The sequence below is a fragment of the Pituophis catenifer genome, unplaced genomic scaffold (genome assembly GCF_029215685.1).
Source record: "Pituophis catenifer annectens isolate HBS135680 unplaced genomic scaffold, rPitCat1.0.hap2 SCAF_1, whole genome shotgun sequence".
In the NCBI taxonomy this organism is placed as follows: Eukaryota; Metazoa; Chordata; class Lepidosauria; order Squamata; family Colubridae; genus Pituophis; species Pituophis catenifer.
The window spans coordinates 287,440,815-287,464,256 of record NW_027256881.1 but is presented as its reverse complement, the minus strand read 5'-3'; the positions used below and the strand labels follow the sequence as shown (position 1 = coordinate 287,464,256).

General features: G+C 37.2%; 2 long non-coding RNA genes across 2 annotated transcripts; both read left to right on the top strand.

The window, feature by feature from the left end:
* Positions 1-1,719: 1,719 nt before the first annotated feature.
* Positions 1,720-10,259, top strand: LOC139307990 (uncharacterized). The gene is made up of 3 exons (XR_011599708.1): positions 1,720-1,797; positions 9,077-9,220; positions 10,114-10,259. It is a non-coding gene; the product is annotated as an uncharacterized lncRNA (long non-coding RNA).
* Positions 10,260-16,281: 6,022 nt separating this feature from the next.
* Positions 16,282-22,385, top strand: LOC139307989 (uncharacterized). Its single transcript, XR_011599707.1, has 3 exons — positions 16,282-16,425; positions 17,164-17,318; positions 22,148-22,385. It is a non-coding gene; the product is annotated as an uncharacterized lncRNA (long non-coding RNA).
* The last annotated feature ends 1,057 nt before the right edge of the window (positions 22,386-23,442 follow it).

Below are 23,442 nucleotides of genomic sequence, written 5' to 3'. Positions count from 1 at the left end.
GATTGTGAAGCAATAACTCCATCTCTAGGCCACCCCGCTGCTTGGCCTCAATGATGTTAGTTAGTTATTATATATAGCTGGCCATTTCATTGCTATGACTCTGGATAGCTTACAAGTTAAAAACCTGAGAACAACCAAAAGTAACCGCAAAAAATTTATTTAGAGGGTGCAGGGCAGTATAATGATTTACAGTGAAGTGGCAGTTTGCCAGGAAAGAGGGATCATATTCCAAGGAGAGAGGGAAAACAAGAGGTGACACAACCTGAAGCTGGACTGGAGAAAGAGGAAGTGAATTGGGAGAGCCACTCTCTAGAATCTCACAGAGTATATCAATTAGAATTAGAGTAGTATAGGTTTAACCTGGCAAGATTCTGTCTATATGGCTGAACAAATAAAGAAGAGAACTTTGGTTGGATTGTTCTCTTTTGTTCTTGAGCTGGGTAGTCAGAAGGGCAGAGACTCACTTACTGACTCACAATTCTCGGTTAATTAGCCTTGATAGTACAGTGGTTTAGTGCACACTGTCATTAACACAGCTGCCTGCAATTTCTGCTGGTTCGAATCTCTCCAAGGCTCAAGGTTGACTCAGCCTTCCATCCTTTCTAAGGTAGGTGAAATGAGGACCCAGTTTGTGGGGGCAATAAGCTGACTTTGTATAAAAATATACAAAAGAATGATGGCTATTGCTTAACGCATTGTAAGCCGCCCTGAGTCTCCGGAGAAGGGCGGCATATAAATCAAATTAAAAAAAAAAAATTATGGCAACAGGGAATGCCAAGATACTAATGGCTAAATGATGCAATAAAAATGTAATATAATGCAATACAATATAATTTGATAAAAACCTGTAACAATCTGGTCACTTGAGGAGAAACATATTCTAAACATTGGCTGGTTGACTTGAAACTTTTTCACAGTTATGACTGTGCAGCATCTCCATGATCATGTAATCTAAATTCAGATACTTGACATCTGGTTCATATTTATGACTATTGCTGTGTCCCAAGATCATGTAATCACCTTTTGCGACCTTCTGACAAGCAAAGTCAATGGGGAAGTCAGATTTACTAACTAATCCACTGCAGTGATTTACTCAACAACTGTGGCAAGAAAGTTCGTAAAATGAGACAAAACTCACAAATGTCTCACTTAACAATAGAAATTTTGGACTCAATTGTGGTCATAAGTTGACCAGCAATTGTATTGTTTCCTCCATCAAATAGAAGTAAAAGCTAAATTTACTCCCCACAATTCTCTATCAGTAAAAAAAAAAACAAAAAAAAACCATAATAAGGCTAGCTAACTAGCAGGGAAAATAAGAGCAAAAACCTGAAGAGATTTCACCTTTGAGTCTGCACATGTTATTGTCAGTTTATTTTTTACTGTGGTTCTAGTTTTTAGTTTAATAAGGATGCAGGTGGATTCACATGAAGCCCCTTTGGATTTAATTCACTATTTTTAAAATGGTTGTGTAAGCAACTTTGGAAATTCTTCTACTTTGAAACTAAATAAACTGAAACTGCTATTTCAACTAAATAAAAGTGAAATGGCTAAAAATGTATAGCAATTCATCAAAGTGATTAGTTCAACAGACAAAGAATTGAAGTATGTTCCCAAGCAAAACCAAGAAAGAAAGATTTGTGAAATATATTTTTTAAAAATATACATACTACAGATCTAGAAGAAAACAATCAGAAGAGCAAAATTGCTCTCAGAGAAAAAAAAACCTAGTTTCATAGAAAATTTTGTTCCCGGCATACATCTATTGAGTTCTGTAGAAATTCAGAGCCTGGCATGGTAAGCACATAAACATCTTTTAGACTCTATGATAACAAAGTATATGAATGTTGCAGTACTGATGTTAATTTTCTGGTTGTCTGTTTATTTTCATTTGCGTATATCGATATGACTTTCCAATATATCCTATGTGTTAATAGAATTATAGCCCCATTAGTAATAAATATAAAGAGCTTTCCAGATGTCCCATTTGTTTCTCCTCAAATCACAAGTAAGGTTTGTTTATTTTTTAAAACTCCGTCAGGAAAATCTATCAGCAGCACAAATCAAACAGCAAAGTTCTGCGGCACTGAGGTATTCACTAAAGCATTTTTGTGCTAAGTGGAATTTGTATGGAATATAAAATCAGAAAGGCACGTTTTTAGTTGGGGACCAATATAGGCTGCTTTATATACATATGGTTAAAAAGCAAGTCAGTCACTTTAGGAAAAAGAGCCTGTCATATAAAAAAATGATAATTAGAAGGAACAAAAATGACTTTCCAAGAAACATAGTTGTATTTTTATATATGCTGTAGCTGGTATTTTAGTCTGTTACATTTTTTCTTCATTATTTTCTTTATAATTACATTGCTTTATTTAAAAAAAAACTAAACATTTAAATGGCATTTGCTAACTTTGATTTAACCTAATAAAAGGACTGCCTTCATGTGGGTTGTTTAGTTTTCTGTACCATTTTTCAAAGCAGTCAGAATCATAGTGTTTCTCAAAGTTGGCAACCTTAAGATGTGAAGCCTTAAGCCTCCCAGAAAGGCTGGGAATTCTGGGAACTGAAGTCTACTACAACTTAAAGTTGTCAACTTTGAAAAACTCTGAAAGAAACATTTGCCTTAGCAATACCCAATGAGTCTAAATTCAACATATAAGATATTTAAAAATTGAGGTGTTTGAAAAAAAAGTAAATTTCAAGTCAACAACATTGATCTATGACCAGTTAGTAATTTTAAAAAACTGCAGATGCTATAAACTCTTTTTCAGAAGATATTCTATATATAAACCTACATATCCATTTCACTATGCCCTTTCAAAACAAACAGTGGTATGTGAAGCAAGGAGAAAAAAGGATTAAGAACCAGAAAACCATAAAAATTAAAGACATGTAATAATAAGAAAAGAAATTAGTTTAGAAGTCAAGTTTTCAGTAGCCTTGTTTCCACCATTTTCATATATCACTTTATACAGTTTTACTCTTTAGAAGTTACTTTGCTTTACTAAAAATGTCATTGTTTGCTTATGTTTTTATAAATATTTCTCTTTGCTCAAACATTGTTTCTCAAATTTTGGGGGGTGCACTGAGCCTGAAGGAAGTAGTAGTATTGTCCCTCAACACTATATTGCCCTAGATTAGGTGTCTCCAAATTCTCTATTTCATTAATTCCTTCATGAATTTTCAGATTGACTGCCATAGATTTATTAGATAAAAATAATTTAATAAGTACTATTTTAACTAATAGCATTATAAATCATAGTTATATCAATAAAATAATAAAGATTACGGCATAAACCAGCTGTGTGGTACTAGTGATTATCAGCACAATGGATGCCATACCAAAAGATCTTGGACAGCACTCAGAAAATCTGCACATTGACAAAATTTCCATCTGTCAATTGCAAAAGTCCATGCAGCTTAGATCCACACATACTTTGCTACAATACATTACCATGTCTTAAGTTCTTGGAAAGAACTTGATGTGTATGAAGGTCAACACAGCTGGCAACTGTGACTTCACATTGTTGTGAATGGCTAATAATAATGTTAGCCATTTATTGTCCTCTTGGATAGGAGGTGGGGCTCAATACTGACCATTTCAGACAACCCAGTCCTAGAGCAAAGAAATTGCTAGGATTGCAGGACATAGATAGAGACCAACATTCATTATTTTTGCAGTTGAAAATGGAGTGACATTCCTAAGGTTCAAAGTTATAATTGCAAAAACATTGGTTTTTTTTTATCTTCACCCCAGCCATATGCTTGCAAACTAAAGACAAGGTGGAAATGGAGGGTCATACATGCTCTAAGAACAAAAGTCTGCATAGCTTTCCTTTCCACCAATGTACCAGTAACATTTCTCAAAGTCTGTCTCACTTCTTATACCCCAGCCAGGAAAGCAAAGCAAATGGCTATAGAAACAATCTGGGAAGGAAGTGAAGTTCCACAACCCCCTGCCACGTATTCTTTTAGCTCTTAAGCAAAGATTTTCTCTGTCTCCCCCCACCTCAATTATTATGACATTTAAAGTCTTCTAAACCAGCTGCTTCCCTATTCACTGTAAATATATATGAACAGAGACATTCTGTGCTAAGGTACTGAAAATAGCCTTGGGAGTCAGAGGTGATAAAGTGTTTAAGTAAAATGGCTTCTCTTTTTCTACAGTTATTGTTGTTGAAGTTGCCTGCCTGAGTCAAGCTCAACGTGTTAAACCTCACATTTCAATTGTAAAAAGCTCCCAATATGTTTTCCTGCTGTTGTTCCTATCAGTCTTCTTTCTGAAGTCCTTCAGTCTAATTGATTTCATTTCCCATTATTTCACTCGCCTTGCCCCTTGTCACATCCCTGAGTGAAGGAATAATGTCATTTTACCAACAGATGGTGATGTTTATTTTAGTGTTGGTGACAGACATCTTGCTAGGCTTTTTTACAAGGGAAGTGGGTGAGAAGGAAATATTGAGTTACAACAGGCTGGGCTCCCCAGCAGCAGCAGAGAGCTAAGAGCAGGTCTTTCCTTGCTCCCACCACCATCGCTGGACCTCCTGGGTTGCACACATGTTGATGAGGAGGATGGCATCTGTCCCTGCTCATATTGTCTGAACAGAAGGAAAGGTGCAAAAGAACATTGGAAATAGCAAGAACGTACCTCTTGGGTAAAAAAATGTGGATTTGGCACCTAAGTGTTAAAAATATGACAGAGACAGCTCTGCAATGATTACAAGAGAAGCAAAAGAATTCAGTTATCTGCCATTGAGAAAATCAGTCATAAATGTAATATTTTAGGAGTCACGATGGCACAATGGTTAGAATCAGTACTGCAGGCTAATTCTGCTGACTGCCAGCTGTTCGTTTCCCTCAATCCTGATTGGCTCAAGATTGACTCAGCTGTCTATCCTTTCAATGAGCACAGATTGTTGGGGGTAATATGCTGTCTCTGTAAATCACTTAGAGAGTGCTGTAAAGTATTATGAAATGGTATATACAGTACTGTAAGTCTAAGTGATATTGCTATTTTGCATTTCTGTTGAATTCACCTTGGTACCTTCTCAAGGATGCCCTATCTCACCTTGATTAGCCTGGCATTGGCTGAAGCTGCAGATGGAAAGTCTGGTAATAAACAGAATATCCTGGGTACCTATGGACCTTTCAAAGGAGGATAACCATTTTGGTATTGATACCCAGCTTTCCTATTGAAATTGCTGTCCAAGGATTGGATCAACATATCCCTACTATAAGACTATGCTACACTTTCCAGACTAAGAGCCACACCAGGCTGGCTGGGGGCCAGACCTTAAAGCAGTAGTTGCTGGGATTGAGGCAAAACAGTGTTTATTTCATGAATGAAAGCACATATATACACTCTGGTGAGAGAGACATTCCACAACTTTGGACTTTGGCTCCAATATGAGTCTAAAAACTTGGAAAACTAAACCTCTGGTTCTGGTGACCAACCCAGATTGGATCCCACAGTATTTTGGGTTTTTTTACCTCTATTTAAATAAATTCTGAATCCTTTCTCTTTGTCTCTGAATTAAACTTATCACTTGGTAAAACTTTTGATAATCTTTTGGAGTATATCCGAGGTTTATGAGGTCATGCAATCCTTGACTCTCAGGCTGGCAATCGGATACCACAGAAGAACGATCCATTCTTGCTGAATCATGGTTAACTTTGCAGGCCAATATTAAACAACAATGGATCTTTTTGTTTAAAAAATATGGTCAAGCTGATCTCTCTTGTTTGTCAGTGGGTACAATATACTCGTCAAATCTTGTAATAATATTTCAATATTTCTAGTATAGGAGGAGGGGGATGTTTGCATAGTTTAGATCAATAAATTAAAAAATAACATTTAGTAATAAAACCCTGGGAAATAACTGGCCCTCAAATTCCCACTAGAGCAATGTTTCTCAATTTTGGCAATTTTAAGATGTGCAGACTTCAACACTCAAATTCCATACATCTTAAAGTTGCTGAGGTTGGGAAACACTGCACTAGAACATCCTAAAGACATGGAAAACATAACATTGTTGAAACCCAGGTGCGGAGAATGGAGACCACAGATAAAATAAAAAAGACTATTTCCATAAGTAAAAAAAGTAGGGAGTCAAAAGCAGATGTTCTCAGCACTTACTGTATCTCAAGGTAAGTCAGTGTTTCTTAATCCTGGCAACATGAAGATGTTTGGACTTCAGCTCCCAGAATTCTGGGAGCTGAAATCCACAGACCTTAAAAGTTTTCAAGGTTGAGAAAGACTGAGCTAAGCAATGAGGCAAAGTAATCTGCCAGGCAAAAATCTGCAATCCATTTGCCCTTCTTGCTGCTTTAGCATGAATGTGAATGAAACGTATGAATGAAAACTTAGGCGAGGGGAAAGGAGGGAAAGAACAATCACTACCTGCTCGATATAGGATTAAATACCTCAGAAAAGAATCAGAAATAAAAAATATTGCTTAGTACCCCCACTTTTTTTTTTTTTTTTTGCTTTTGCAGTACTGTTCCCATTTAGCCGCTTGTAATTTAATATGCCTACATCTCTAGGAAGCATACACAGCAGCCAGTGTCAAGTTGACATGGGCTGCAGGCCAAGTAGTGCCTGTTAAGGAATCCACTTTTTTTTTTTTTTGGCATTTCTCAGGATCATCAGGCTATTATACCAAACCAAAGGGAATTGACCTTCTCCCCCCCCCCCCCGCCCTCCACTCCCGCCCCAACTACTTCCTTTCATGTCAGTTTTATTGGGAAAGGAAATGTCTATAACAGAAGAAAAACCTCGTATCTCTGTGTCTGACCCGTAATGCTATTTTTTTTTCCTTCTTACAATCCTTTAAAACTACCTTTTTTGCAAAGCCAGTAAAATTACACTTTAGCCTTCAGACTTGTAGGCGTATGAAGCTGTTGTAACAGGAAGAATCATATATTCATTCTGTCATTATCTTTACCTCCATTTCAATGGTGAAATCTGATCCGATTGGCTACCGGTTCACTGGCCGTGTGTGCACCGGTAGTAAAAAATGCTACTAGTTTGCTGAACCGGTAATAAAAAAAAATAGTTCCGATGATTAGCTGAGCGACGCGTGATTGTTGGAACTTTTTTTTTGATGCTTTAAAAAGTTTTTTTTAAAGTTCCAACGATCGCGCGTTGCTCAGCTAATCATCAGAACTTTTTTTTTACATTTTTTTACTACCAGTTCAGGTGAACTGGTCCGAACCGGTAGCATTTCACCCCTGCTCCATTTCCATTCTGTTTTTCTCTTGTATCCCTCCTATGAATTTGTTAACCCTCAACCATTTAGAAAAGTGTCTATCTCCTCCTTATATCAGTGTATGGGTGAGGATGTGTGATTCTGCACAAACCTGTGCCTAATATATAGACGTATGCATGCTAAAGCTGGAGTTGCCTTGCCCTACAACTAGTTTGAAATGTGTTGCTTCTATTATTTACATGTCCTATTTTTATCCCACTTATTTTCCAAGGAACTTAGAGTTTCATGAGTTCATGATGATTGTATCTTGTTATAAAGTTTATCTCCACCATAATTCTGGTTGTTTGATTAGGTTGGGGGGGGGATGACTTCTCTGAGATCCCTCTTGTCACCAACTAGTTGCATGATTCTGTAGAGAATTAAATCAAGACCTCCCTGGAGTAAATACGGTGTATTTATTATTACACTACACTAGCCTTAGAAAATAAGCTTGTTTGAGATATTATTGAAATGCTTTTTGCATATAATCTTTCTCCTGCAAATAAAATTAATATACAGAACACAGCTGTTTGTTTAATATACTTTCCCAAGGGGAAACTGCTGTTTTATTTCAGATTTCCTTAGATTTTAGGGAATGCCTGCTTTGAGATATATTCAAGGGCCCTCAATAAAATTGCGTCAATACACATGTTTAAAAGAAAGACATGGTTGTGTTTGCTGTATTCTTCCTTTTTTTATTCACACATCGCAACGTGAAGTGTTCTCAAAATAGTATAACTCAACCTATTTTAGAACTTAGACATACATGCTTTTAATGCAAATTCATAAAATCTAGGGCCAATTATGATTACAGTGGTCAAGCTGTAGAATTCATGTTGCCATGCTCCTGTAATGTAGATGATGCTGTGCTGTTATTTCAAACACCAATTGGTGTGAAGCAAGCTTTGTGTCCTTTAGCTGCACATTGTAGTACAAATTTAGCTGCCCATTGTAGTACAAAATTAACTATGCAATAATTTGCTTTACTAAGAACCTAAAACTCAAGAATTCTGAAGAACAGATTAAATCTTCAAGTATTTAAGGGTAGTGTTTTATGCTACCAATAAATGCAGTGCGCATATCAAGTCCAGGTAGTCCTCACTTAATGACCACAATTGGGACTGGCAATTCTGTCACTAAGTGACATAGTCATTAAATGACTCATTGTGTAACTGCAACAGATTTACAAGGTCACTTCTGCCATTGTCATTAATGAAGACATGACTACAACTTATGATTTTATTCCATCTTCTCCATTGACTCTACCTGTCGGAAGCTGACTGTGCAGTGTGTATTTGGTGCTCATGTGACAGCAGGATATTGCAAAATTCATAATTGCATGCCAGTTGCCAAACACCTGAATCTCAATCATGAGACCATGATAATGGTCAAGGTTAGGTGTGGACTAGTCACACAATTACTTTTTCATGATTTTGTGATTTTAAAGGATTGCTAAACAGAGCAATCATTAAGCAAGGTTTACCTATACATTGTCCAAAATCCACAGAAGTCAGCAACAGCCCTGCAGTCTTTCTATTACAGGATACCTGCGGTGCTAAAATAGTTTTATCTAATTTTTGGTTGTAATCTGGGTATAGGTTTAGCTCACAGCTCAGTTGGGACCATTTAGTTCCTCCTTAGAGTGCTGTCTAAATTCTTTCAGGTCTAACATTTGTTCTTAATGTTGTGTTGCACCATAAGGCTGGCATGACCAAAATGGAAACTCGTACTGACACAAGCATCTTCTCCTATTGGCTAAGTTCCTTTTTTTTTTCCTGAGGGCGTGACACCTCTGATTTTAACTGATGATCTTGTTTCCTTTGAAGTTAGGGTGTTGCATGAGAAACTGAAATGCTATCGTTTCTCACCCAATGCAATCCTGAGGATGGAACATGAGCATGTGGTGGCAATCTTTCAACAGCATACAAAGGACCTGGAAGTCCAATCAGACTGGCCACCATACACAAATGGTATGTGTTTTTATTTATCAAATTTATTGGCTGCCCATCTTACTGCAGGGTAACTCTTGGGTGTTCTTGGGTAGCCATGTGCCTCCTTTTTTTCTCAAACCACATAGATATTTTAGCCAAATAATAGTTTCCAAATTCAAAACTACTTCATCCTGGCAAAATTAAATGCCTTTCCAATAGCTGTTTTTGAGGGGAAGCTATGGGGTATCCCATTTGAACTTTGCCCTATGGTAAAGAGTTCCTTTAAACAATAAGCCAAGGTACTATGTTGCTCATATTACAAAGTTGTTAGGCTGCGGCTAAAGTCCCCATTTAGTCAGATTTCCAGGCATGCCACTTGCACCGATTTTATTTACAAATGTTACTGTGAATCAATCAGTTATTTCTCTGAATGCAACTAAATTTTGTTTTGCTGTCGGCAAAATACACCATATTTTGACCTCATTGGTTTTATGGTGTTTTTTTCATTTGCTACCTCAGAATCTGCTTTTTTGTTTTGTCTTTGAGTCAAAACTATAATGTTTTATAATAAAGTTTACTTCTTCTACTACCCCAAATCATCACTTTGCTAAACATACAATTCCCATAGCACTGTCTTATGCCTAAGGATATCTAACCATATATAGGACTATATTGCTATTATTCCTTCTCATCTTTCCTATTACCACTCCTATTGGTATCTCATGACTATCACTTTGTCGGTTATATCTCATGATTTATTACTTTGTTGTTTGTATATACACTATACTGAGAGCTTATGCATCAGAGACAAATTCCTTGTTTGTCCAATCACAGTTGATCAATAAAGAATATTCTATTCTATTCTATTCTATTCTATTCTATTCTATTCTATTCTATTCTATTCTATTCTATTCTATTCTATTCTATTCCAGTGGTGGGTTGTCCCCATTTCGCACCAGTTCTATAGTACCGGTAGTAAAACTGGAGAGAGGCTCCGCCCACCGACCCCGATGTCATCAAAATGCTTCTGCGCATGCGCAGAAGAGCGCAAGCGAAGTGAGCGTGCATGTGCAGCCCCATGGCGAACCAGTAGTAAAGGTAAGTAGAACCCATCCCTGTTCTATTCTATTGGTCACCATGATGTAAAACAGATGTTGAGACTCTAGAAAGAGTGCAGAGAAGAGCAACAAAGATGATTAGGAGACTGGAGGCTAAAATATATAAAGAACAGTTGATGGAATTGGGTATGTCTAGTTTAATGAAAAGAAGGACTATTGGAGACATGATAGCAGTGTTCCAATATCTCAGGGGTTGCCACAAAGAAGAGGGAGTCCAAAGCACCTGAGGGCAGGACAAGAAGCAATGGATGGAAACTAATCAAGGAGAGAAGCAACCTAGAACAAGAAATGTCCTGACAGTTAGAACAACTTGCCTCCAGAAGTTGTGAATTCTCCAACAATGGAAGTTTTTAAGAAGAGATCGGACAACCATTTGTCTGAAATGGTATAGGGTTTCCTGCCTGAGCAGGGGGTTGGACTAAAAGACCTCCGAAGTCCCTTCCAACTCTGCTGTTCTGTTCTGCTCTGCTCTGTTTATTTATATTTATTTATTTATTTATTAAATTTATATCCCGCCCTTCTCCCCGAAGGGACTCAGGGCGGTAAACAGCTGAGAATTAAAATCACATGCAATACAAAAGTTAAAATAATTAAAATACATTAAATTAAACGGCCGCCCCAATTTAAAACCCCTAGCAATACAATTAAAAACCCCTAAAATCTATTCAGGCCAGGCCGGCTTGCTGAAATAAAAACGTCTTCAGGGCCTTACAGAAAGTGCGGAGATCTGGAATCAGCCGTATTCCGGGAGGTAGCTCGTTCCAGAGGGCGGGTGCTCCCACAGAGAAGGCCCTCCCCCTGGGGGCCGCCAGCTGACATTGCTTGACCAACAGCACCCTGAGGAGGCCCTCTCTGTGAGACCATATTGGCCGGTGGGAGGTTATCGGTAGCAGCAGGCGGTCTCGTAAATACCCTGGCCCTAAGCCATGGAGCGCTTTAAAGGTGAGAACCAACACCTTGAAGCGCACTCGAAGACCACCAGGAGCCAGTGCGGCTCGCGCAGGAGAGGTGTTATATGGGAGCACCATGTCACTCCTGTGATCACCCGCGCGGCTGCATTCTGGACCAGTTGGAGCCTCCAGGTGCTCCTCAAGGGGAGCCCCATGTAGAGAGCATTAGCGTAGTCCAGGCAAGAAGTGATGAGAGCATGAGTGACTGTGCATAAGGAATCCTGACTCAGAAAGGGGCGCAACTGGCATATCAGGCGAACCTGATAAAAAGCCCCCCTGGCCACGGCTGTCATATGCTCTTCTAAAGACAGTCGTGTGTCCAGGAGGACGCCCAAGTTGCGAGCCCCCTCTGTGGGGGTCAATGACTCACCCCCAATAGTCAGCAATGGCACCAGCTGGCTATATCGGGATGCCAGCATCCACAGCCACTCGGTCTTGGAAGGGTTGAGTCGAAGCCTGTTCCTCCCCATCCAGACCCGCACAGCCTCCAGACACTGGGATATCACTTCAAGGGCATCATTGGGGTGGTTTGGGGTGGAGATGTACAGCTGAGTGTCATCAGCGTACAGATGGCATCGCACCCCAAATCCACAGATGATCTCACCCAGCGGCTTCACATAAATGTTGAACAGGAGTGGCGAGAGGACCGACCCTTGTGGCATCCCACTAACAAGGCGCCTCGAGGTCGACCTCTGCCCCCCTGCCAACACAGACTGCGACCGGTCGGAGAGATAGGAGGAGAACCACTGCAACACAGTGCCTCCCATTCCCAATCCCTCCAGCCGGTGCAGCATGATACCATGGTCGATGGTATCAAAAGCCGCTGAGAGATCTAATAGGACCAGAACAGAGGAGCAACCCCTGTCCCGAGCCCTCCAGAGATCATCAACCAATGCGACCAATGCCGTTTCCGTGCTGTACCCAGGCCTGAAGCCGGACTGGCACGGGTCTAGATAGACGGTTTCATCCAGATACTGTGGGAGCTGTTGCGCAACCACACTCTCAACAACCTTCGCAACAAAGCAAAGTTTGGAGACAGGACGGTAGTTAGCCATAACAGCCGGATCCAGAGAAGGCTTCTTAAGGAGGGGCCTCACCACCGCCTCTTTCAAAGCAGGCGGCAGGAAACCCTCCCCCAAAGGAGGGTTCTATTCTATTCTATTCTATTCTATTCTATTCTATTCTATTCTATTCTATTCTATTCTATTCTATTCTACAGTACTTCTACTATATCCTAGAAACCCTGCATGCTTTCCATGCCAACCACGTCCAGATGCTTTTTAAAACTTTGTTTGATTAACAGCATCCAGACACAAGCTGTTGTACACCATGCAAGAGCAGATATGATAATAGCAAAGGCAAGATAGAAAGAATATTGTGTACAATAAATATTTGAGATCAATATATAAGTTAAGGAGAAATGTTTCTTTTATATCTTCTCATCCTTGATTATCCTCCCATCAAAATAAGTAGTGGCACAAAAGAAGAAATGTTCAAGCTAGTTTACCTCAAGCTTGATCTAGACATTTGATTGGAAATTCTTCCTGGAAGACAAGCAGCCTAGAAATAGGATCTTCACCCATGCTCAGATGTCTGGCAAACGCTTTTGTGCAGCTGTACTAAATTATTCACCACCTTCATTAGAAGGTTTCTATATTTAATTCCTTATTTGATGAGTGGCCTAATAGGTTAAAAAGCTATGGAGCATTGTGTTGAGATGTTTAGACTTGTTTGAACAGGTCATAGACCAGGAGGTGGAATGATCACGCGGGTGCTATTCAAAGAAGAAAGGTAGTGTTTTATCATGCTCTATTTTCCGAATGACAATAAATCCGCAAATGATACAAAATTGAAGTAGCTGTTTCAATCACCTTTCTGTGTTTAAGCTTGTCGCCTCCGCAATTTAGTGGCAGAGGAGGGTAGTTTCAAAGTAATAATTAAAAGACAGAAAAATGCAATGCGCAATAACGAAAATCACCCTTGCCCAAACATTCTTTCTAGCTATTTGGCTGATCTGCTATATAGCAGAACCATCCTTAACGTTTGTGTTTGTATGCTTGTGTATATATGTATCCACAATAAGTGTAAGGGGAAAATACTATTTTTTTTAAAAAAAGCTGAATAAATAAATATGCTCAAATAGCTGCTGTTTTTTTTTTTCATTATGATTTCTACTATTTGCTAAGAGTCTTATTATTATATACACTTTAAAAACATAATCACTAGGCATGTAAGTGGAAACAAATCTGTTTCCTGGAGAAACCAGAAAATGTTTCAGGCATGTAGCATAATTTCTTTTATTTTGCAAGTATTAGTTAATGCTTTGATCCCCCCTTAGAGCACCATTCTCAATGTGCTCGCCCTTGTTTAAACATATTTCAATGAAGCTGGTGAGTTTAACTTATCTGATTTCCCCAGCCAGAAAATGCCCTGTTATTCTGTGTACTGTTATTCTGTAAATGTTTTCTTGCTGTCATACTTGCCAGACTTTAGAGCCCTGAATCTGCCTTTGGTCACACTATTTGCTCCTCTATGGTCACCTCTGAGAAGATTAACCCTTTCATTAAGAAACCTTATCCAGGGTCAAACTACCGCCTGGCTCTCGGCTCTAACACCGCTTTGATCTCCCAGCTACGGAGAAATTATTAGCAAATTCTAAGCCTTCCCATGTGATTTGTTTTTGTAAATTTGTAGAAATTATTCCTAATCCTATTACGTGGCCTAGGGCAAACCTGCATTAAATATACGAGCCTTTTTGTTATGTGGCAGATGGATAATAAAGGAATGCTGAATGCAGCCCCATTCCAAGTTATGGGAATCTGGGCACTTCATCAGCATTCACTTAATCCTCTGCCATGGCCTGTGCCTTTGATGAATACTCTCATTTATGACCACTGATGCCACTCACTTAATTTCAGAGCAGAAAAATAATACCTTAAGTGTTAATGTGAATATCTGAGTGTAGGCCTCTCCAGTGAATAATTGTGACATTATCAAGGGAACATCTTCTTATACATTATTCACTTGTATAGAGACCACATTAACCCAAGAGGGAGCAACACGGAAGGAGGGAGAAAGAGCAGAGGAGAGAGGGAGACAGAGAGAGAGAGACAGAAAGGAAACTTGCAATTTTGTATCTTCCATCCTCTTTGGAAAGTAGACACCGTGCAGACAAAAGTCAGTGTCTTAACCCAAATTCTAGCTGACAGCGCGTATCAGCCCTCACTATATTTTGCTCATTGTGGTGCCAATCTTCTGCTTCACCAATGACATTTTTTCAAAGAAAGAGTGGATTTCCTAGAGACTCTACCCCATGCAACTTCCATCACTTATTATTGAATAGGAAAATGTACCCCTCCATTCTCTTTTCATGCTGTTGCCAGGCAGGACATCGGTAAGTTTAGGATGAAAATTAAGACAGCACACACTGGGCTGCTTACCTTTTATTTAATTTATTAAAAATCCTTTCCTTTATTTTTCTGACAAGTTCACTGGTGAAATTTCTTTAACTTTTAAAGTTAAAAAAAACTCTGAAATCTCGAACTGTCCTTTTCATAGTGACCAATTGAGGCAGGACAATGACCCCAAAATGTGATCATTGCCCTCATGTGTTTTAAGGTAAATCTTGTTTCAATAAGTCCTCTGATCAAATATATCTTTTTAAAAAACCTCTATTACAATATAATTTTGTTGTACAAGATGAATATTTTAAACATTACCTACTCCACACCTTTTCTACTTTGTTCAGTATGTTGCACTAAACTCACAAATCCCTAGAAAACCATTTTCCTCTCAATTTTAGTATTTTAGCAAGTTGGTAATTGTGATAATGATATTGTTATGTGTGTGTGTGTGTGTGTGTGTGTGTGTGTGTGTGTGTGTGTGTAACCTCCCTGGTTTTTTTTTCCATTTGTACATACCAAAAATAAATTCAGAGATAAATGGATAGTTGTGTATTCAGTAAAGAGGAGCAAAACATGAGCATTTCCCAGAAAGAGTTTTAAATCCCTCTCTAGTTAATTCAATGTTTAAACATTTTAATCAATACTATAATGGAGGTGGCAGCACCTGGTTGACTTTGGAAGCTAAGTGAGGTTGGTGTGATTACTATTTGGATGGAAGCTCATTTAGAACCCCATGGTTGCTCTCTGAAGTATAAAGAGCCTTGCAAAAAAGAGCAATAGCAAATCACTTCTGTATCAATGCTAAAAATAAACCTGCTTCATTGAACCCATGAAGTCATCAGCAGTTAACGTCAACTCAAAGAATACCTTACCAACAATTTAACCAACAATTTGCATCTGTTTTGTTCAACTTTGATAGAAACAAAAGGAAAAGTCCTGGTGGGAAACCTGGAAAAAGACTGTGGCTCTGACCTAATCTTATTTTCCAATTTCTAATCTGAAATATCCAGTATTCCAGCAAACAGTATTCCCACTGTAGTCTGAATGCAAAAGATACAAAATCTAAGTCTCATAATAAGCTCCTAACATTTCTCTGTTGAGCTGATTGGAGATGAATCTTTAAGGCCACCGAAATGCCAAAGATGTTTTAGAATGAGAAATTATTCTCATTTGAGAATTATTCTTATTTGAGTAGGTGACTTTCAAATTTTAAACTGCAAATTGGTACCCATGGAGTAACAATCTTTACCCATCTTATTTTGAGGGAGATTACATTGCTTATCATCATGACTATATATTGACTATTAAGGATAAAAGATACAAAACTGATGGTTAAAGATAGTGTGTACTTTCTTATGACCACAAATAATAAAGAAATGGACACTGGCATGAAATATATTTTTAAAGATATTTGGGGAGTTATTGTCAAGTTGTTTTGATGCACCAGTTTAATACCAGTACTAGGTCACTTGAATATCTCCTTTTATCTCCTGAATCATTTGAAGAATTGAGAGCAAAGAAGAATTTTACAACCTTCTTATTTTCATGGCTGTTTTTAAAATTATACTTCCATACTAATATGCTTTGTCACAATTGTCTCTTTAGACTTATTTATATCCATGGATAATCATGCATGGCCTCTGAGACCAGAATAAGAGAGGCTTGGTGGCGCAGCAGACTAAAGTGCTGTTAAGTAACACCAGCTGCCTGCAATTACTGCAAGTTCAAATCTCACCAGGCTCAAGGTTGACTCAGCCTTCCATCCTTTCAAGGTAGGTGAAATGAGGACCCGGTTTGTGGGGCAATAAGCTGACTTTGTATAAAAAAGAACATCGGTTGGGGGGGGTGAAAGCCCTACCAAGCAATTATATACAAAAGTATGAAGGCTATTGCTTAACGCATTGTAAGCCTCCCTGAGTCTCCGGAGAAGGGCGGCATATAAATCGAACCAATAAATAAATAAATAAATAAATAAATAAATAAATAAATAAATAAATAAATAAATAAATAAATAAATAAAATTATTTGATTTCCTTTATATTTCAGTCAAAATTAAAAATACAGTAATAAAGTACAAATTCTCTAGATGTGTATTTAATTATGTTCTCTTTTTACCATATTAACAAATGACAAATTGATGCTAACTTGGTCAGTCTCAGTTGAAGGCATTTGGGCCAAAAAGACAAAAGCTGCATTGTGATGTTGTACCACAAACTTTGCTCATTTTGTATATACTGTGTGACAGTATATATGCCTCAAGCACAGGCAAAAGGAGTGGAATTTACAGTGCTGTGGTACAACTCTGCTTTCATCGTTTGACCTACTTTAATCCTCCTGCAGATGCCCCTTCACTTTCAGGGGCCTTGGTATTCTGAAAAGAAAAGTATTTTGTGATCTTCAGAAGAACTCACAAGAGTTTCGTCCTCCTTAGCTTCATTTGCAATGAACATAAGACCATAAATGTCAGAACTATTAATTTAGGTTCCTATGGTAAAAATATTTCATTTCAGAACTAAATAAAGAAGAACCTCTGCTAAGAACCACCCTAAGACGCAATGGCTAGAATGCAGTATGGCAGGCTAATTCTGCTGACTGCTGACTGCCAGCAGTTCAGAAGTTCAATTCTCACCAGCTCAAAGTTGACTCAACCTTCCATCCTTCTGAGGTTGGTAAAATGAGAACCCATATTGTTGGGCACGATATGCTGACTCTGTAAACTTAGAGACGGCTGTAAAGCACTGTGAAGCGGTATATAAGTCTAAGTGCTATTGCTATTAAGGATTTTGCTTTCTGTGATACTGCAATATGTGGCCTTTATTAATCATGTTAATCTGCTAAAATATGCTACCTAAATGATGAACCTTACTTTCAAAATATTTATTTTACAAATAGCTGATGTGCCATAAAAATATGCAATGCAATATCAGTCCAGCTTCTACTGATTTTATTAAATATATATGTTTATTTATGTATATATTAAGCAATATAATTTTTAAGAAGTCTCTGAGTATATTTCAGGAATGTACTTGGTTATATACCCTAAGAACTTGCTAACATATTTAAAAGTTCAAAAATACAGCTATTTTAAAATACATGGTTAGAAATTATTTCAGTTATTATTTCTCCCCATTGTCATTTGGAAGAACAGTGCTGACTCAAATCTACCCATGAAGACTTTCCTCTGTGGGTTAAAGTTATGCTTGTTTAAAACCAGGGTAAGGAGGAATTCCTTCAAAGTAGATAAAGTTATGCCAGGTCCTTACCATAATAACTGAGGAGAGCGGAAATTGGCTACTGTCTTCAGCCTGATACAATCTGTCATTTTAGAATCCCTTATTTGCATTTAATTAAAAGCCTAGCTTCAGTGTAGCCTTTCAAAAACTTTGGGGACAGAGAAAGTAACATCCATTAAAGGTGTATATAGATAAGACTTTATTTGTATAGAATTTCCCACTTCCCAATCCTCATTCTAGGTTTGGCAATGTAGCAAGGTATTTCAGTTGAATCTTTTTGTAACTTGGAGATCTAGCTATTCAGATAATCAGAACTAAAATCCTCAATGGATTAGTGTGTTTGTGTGTGTTTCTTTGAAATAGGCTATCAGTTTCTAAGAAGTATCAGTTGTCAAGCACAAAAATTCTATAGGTTTGTATAGGTTGCAGCATAAATAATTTCTTGAAGCCTATACACAAGAATCTGGTCAACTAACAGTCATCACTAAACTGGCACTAGATAAGGGTCAACGGAATTCATGGAGGGGGCAGGACTTGAATTTCTAGAGGCAATGCAAGGACTCTAAACTGATGATGCATTTAACTCCATTCCTCCTAGCTCTGTTTATGCTCTCTCCTTTCAAATATCCTTTACTCATTCTCAATCTGGCCCTCCTGAAAAGGGTTTTAATGTATCCAACCACACTATCCAATTTTCATAGGACATTCCATCTAGTTTTGGGTTAAAAAAAATACCAAATATAAAATAAATTTACTTCATTTGTGTTTAAAAGACTGCATATTTTCCTCCAACTCAGCTTCAGTGGGAATACTCTAAACATTGATTTATCACAAGCTACTGTGCAATCCTAAAGAGAATTTCTTAGTGAAAAGGCCTTATTGTTTCAACATTTGTCACTTTCAAAAAAAAGTGTGCTTAAGAGTAAAAGCTTAAGATAGCCAACAATTGTTGTGTGGGACATAGGGTGGTCCCGGAATACATGCACAAACATGCCAAAATTATGAGGTAGTTCCAGGATTAAATGACATTAATCGCAGGAATTAACTATGGAAAAAATGACTGAAGCTACCTTCAGTGGTTCAGATCACGAGGAACGAACCTTTTACATATCCAGGTTTGATGTGATTACATTATTGTTATGCTTGAATTGAGCATGTCTGATATACGATTATAACAAAATACGTGTAACAATAAATATCCCATCCTTTTCACTGTTCAGTAGCAGCTTCCTTTGCTCCCTCCTACTCTGTTAACAGCACAAGGTATAATCTTCCAAGGGTTGACTGTAAATAATCCAGTTAAGCGCCAGGCTACTGTTACATTTACAAGTAGGGAAAGCTGTAGTAAAGATTTTCATAAGATTCTGACTTAAAGTACTTCCTTTAGCTCCACTCAAACCATTGTTCTTGATTTTAAAAGATGATAGGTATTCACTTTCTGAGTATTTGATAAAGAAACAATATGTATACTTGATGCTTATTTATGAAAAGTCTATTACATTGTCTACACCCTTGGCACTTGAAATATGATGCTCGAATTGACTCTGTATTTTAATCTCATTTAGATTTACAGAGCTATACAATATCTAGGAGATCAAAAATGGTGCCTTTATCATGGGCTGGCTCTAAAATAAGCAATGTCTCATGTGAAGAACGGCTTCAATATTCCATTCACAAATAAATGCATACAGTACTGCTCTTTTAAAAATTATTTATAATGCCTATAGGATGAAAATAGTATTTATATTTAGAGTACACACAATGCTTGGCAAATCTGCCCCAAAGGAAAACTGAAGCTTATTTTTATTTAGAATGAATGGTATCAAATGGGAAATTGTAAAAAGAAGAAAATAGTATAAAAAGAACAAAAATACTATAAGGCTGTTTTTTTAAAAAAAAAAATAGTCTAAATCACCTAAAACCACACGGGAAAGGACAAGTTTTTTTTAAAGCCATTGTTTATTTAAACCTAACTCAGTGCAAAACCAGATTCCATAATGCATAAATTAATAAATGCTGAATCACAAACTTTAGCTTAGGGGAAAACCAGTAATGAATCTGCCTGAGCAGGGGTTTGGACTACAAGACCTCCAAAGTTTCTTCCAACCCTGTTATTCTGTTAATCTGGGTAAACGAGATGTAACTTCCCTAAGAGATTTATTTCCATGAATCCAGCTACATTCTGATCATTTCCCATGCTAACCCAGAATATGATAAAAAGGCTTCTGGGTCCAACATATTCCACCACATCAATATCAATGGAATATCATCACCATTCTTGATAATTAATTTTAACTCAGCCTGTAGTCAGCAAGGAGGCCATTTGAATTTTGCCAGGAAGGTTAGACATGTCCACTAACTGACCTTAATTTATGTAAAAATATAAAAATATCATTTTATCAAGGAATAAAATGATTCCTGTCTCAAGGCAAAGGAGAAAGTTGCAGTTTCGCCATCCAATAAAACTTCAAGATGTAGTACCAGTGAAAGATTTGGCCAGGTAATAACACCAACTACTATATTTAATGTCCATATAAATCTAACCAACTAAATTAAGGAAACCAAAATTACACAGTAAGGCAATGTAAAGTATTTGTCTTGTGCTTACTTTAAATATTCCACCTTTGTGCATTTGTTAGGGAAGACTTCTACAATTTTATTTTATTTATTTTATTTATTTGTCAAGAACATATTAGGTAATATATATAAGTATAAGCACGAATTGAATACATAAAATAGATACAAATAGAGAAAACATTACGACAGGGACGATAGGCACACTGGTGCTCTTATGCACGCCCCTTACAGACCTCTTAGGAATGGGGTGAGATCAAGAGTAAACTGTCTTAGGTTAAAATTTTGGGAGTTTAGGGAAGAAACTACAGAGTCAGGTAGTGTATTCCAGACATTGACCACTTGTTGCTGAAGTCATATTTTCTGCAATCGAGTTTGGAGTGGTTCACTTTAAGTTTGCATCTATTGTGTGCTCGTGTATTGTTGTGGCACAACTCCACAGATGTTCCACCACATCACAACAGGATTCTCCAATTTGGCCTACAGTTCTCCTAATTCTCCTTCAAGAACATATTTGAAAAGATTGTACTGCTCATGCCTTTCACTTTGAGAAGCAAATCCCTGTGCAACATTCCTTGTATGTTGTATGTTGCACAGCTAATCTACTGAGAACCTCACACACGACATCCTTGGATAACTTTATGAAGATTTTTTCCCCATATTACATGCTTAGTTATCATTATAGCTTGCAGACTTCATAATTTAAAGTTGAAACTTCAAAATAGATGTCCTTCCTACCGGTATTGTGGATTTTACTTTAAAGCACACAACTTTTTTTGATGGTAGCAGACTTAAGGGTTAGCCTGGTGTCCTTCTGAATCAAAAAAGCTATTTAAAATATGTGTGATCAATTGCAACAACAACAAAAAATAACAACAAAAGGCATTTGTTTAATATCTGAATGAAATAGGAATCTCAATTGAAGTCCAAAGTATTTAAATAAGCTATTACAAAGGAGTGCTAAAAGCCATTATATTGCATGATTTCCTGTGAATAATAGAACTGCTTTCTACCAGGTATTTTTACTTTAATGTTGGAGAGAGATTGTGTTCAGCCACTGCATCCTTTCAAACCACCACTACTGGTATTGTTATAACTTTTTCTCTAAAAGAAGATAGTATGAATATATTAAAAATAGACGCTGCAACTTAGGAAGAAGCAGAGCTTTAAACCTCTTATGCATTAGTCTCCCCATCTGCTGCCAGCATGTCACTTAAGCCGTGACATCCGTGTAGAATTACAGCATTGTGATGCAGAAAATGCCTGTCACACACAAACAACATTATAGTACTCTTTTAGTATAATACTGTATGTCTATAGCATGCGATAGTTCTAATGACGTACACTGATTTTTAAGTTGCTCGAGGAAGTTTTTAAGAGGAAAAGAAATGCATTTATCATATACCTAGTGATTACAGTATGGTTCCTAAGTATGGGCCCCTACTGTGATTTTAAGGAAAAAGGATTTGATCCCTACATTCTTGGCCATGATCTCCCCTCTAACAAGTCAGCCATAATAGTGCCCTTTGGGATGAGAAGAGCAGACTGTCCTTTCAAGACTGTCTGAACTTGCTTAGTGTGGTACAAGCTGTTCCATAATAAGAAGTTAAAAACTAGAGTCTGGAGTAAATACCTAAATTCATTACATGTTTACATTAAGTCCAATCTTAATCATTTCTTTCTCAAGCACAGAAAACTGGTTTCCAGAAAGGGAGCGGCAATCATGTAAGGTCCAAAGCATTTCTTCCAGATTGTTTTGACTGACACGATAGATTTCTGAAGGCTGGGTGACCTGCTAATCTGTAAGACTTGGTGAGAATTACGCATAGCAATTTATACAATCTCTGGCTTGTACAGAAATAAGCCATATCAGTACATAGTTTATGACTTGGATTTATCTCCAGTTGCACATAGGCACTGGTATCATCCACAGGGATTACATTTTAAACATTAAAATAAATATATGCCTATCAAAATATTATTTAAAAGATCTCATTAATATTTTTTGCGCTTTTTACTATTGTTAGATGAAATCCTGAAATATTGTCAGTATCTCATAGTAAGAATATTTTTGCAGATAGGATTTCTCTCCTAAAATACAATCACTAAAACACTGGTTGCTTGTTTGTCTTCAGTATTTAGTTTAGCCATCTATTTCATTTAATTCACTGTTTTCTTCTATGCATTTATGTATACAATATTTATTGCCCACACCTATGCTAATGGGATTTATGAACCTTATGGAGACAGATGGAATTACCATTATTTTTTTCTACATTGTCACACATTTTTATTAAATAAACATGTAAGGTTGAAGAAATGATGAGAAGGCAACTAATAGCAGAAGGATATAGTTGTCAACGGTTTTCCCATTTACAGTTGTCAGAAGGATTCAAAATGTATAAAAAGACTTAGAGCAAAGTAAGACAGAATTTGAAGTATAATTGTGCACCGATGATGAACATGTAATTGCTAAAATGTATAAACTTTTGTTGAAATTGGAAACAGAGGAGGAACAGATTAAAGAGTGTGTGATAAAGTAGGCTAAGAATTTTGGTTATAATATGCAGATGAATTAATGGAAAACATGTGGTTAAAAGTGTTAACATTTAGATTATGTTATGATCTTAAAGAGAATTTTTTAAAAAAGATGTATCATTGATACATGACACAAAAGAAATTACCTAGAAAGTATAAAGGAATTTCAAATGTATGTTGGAAACAGGAACAAGATGAAGGAACATTCTATCATGCTTGGTGGACATGGACTCATGATCCATGGACATGGACTCAAATATATAAATTGATATAGAAGATATTAAAGACTAATATTCAGCTGAAGCCTATTCAATTGAAAATTCATTCTGAATATTCAACATGATTACTTTAACAAAAAAAGTCATAAAATATTATTTCAATATATAATTACTGTGGCAAAATGCACACAAAGATAGGAAGGTTTATCACTAGCCACCATGGAGG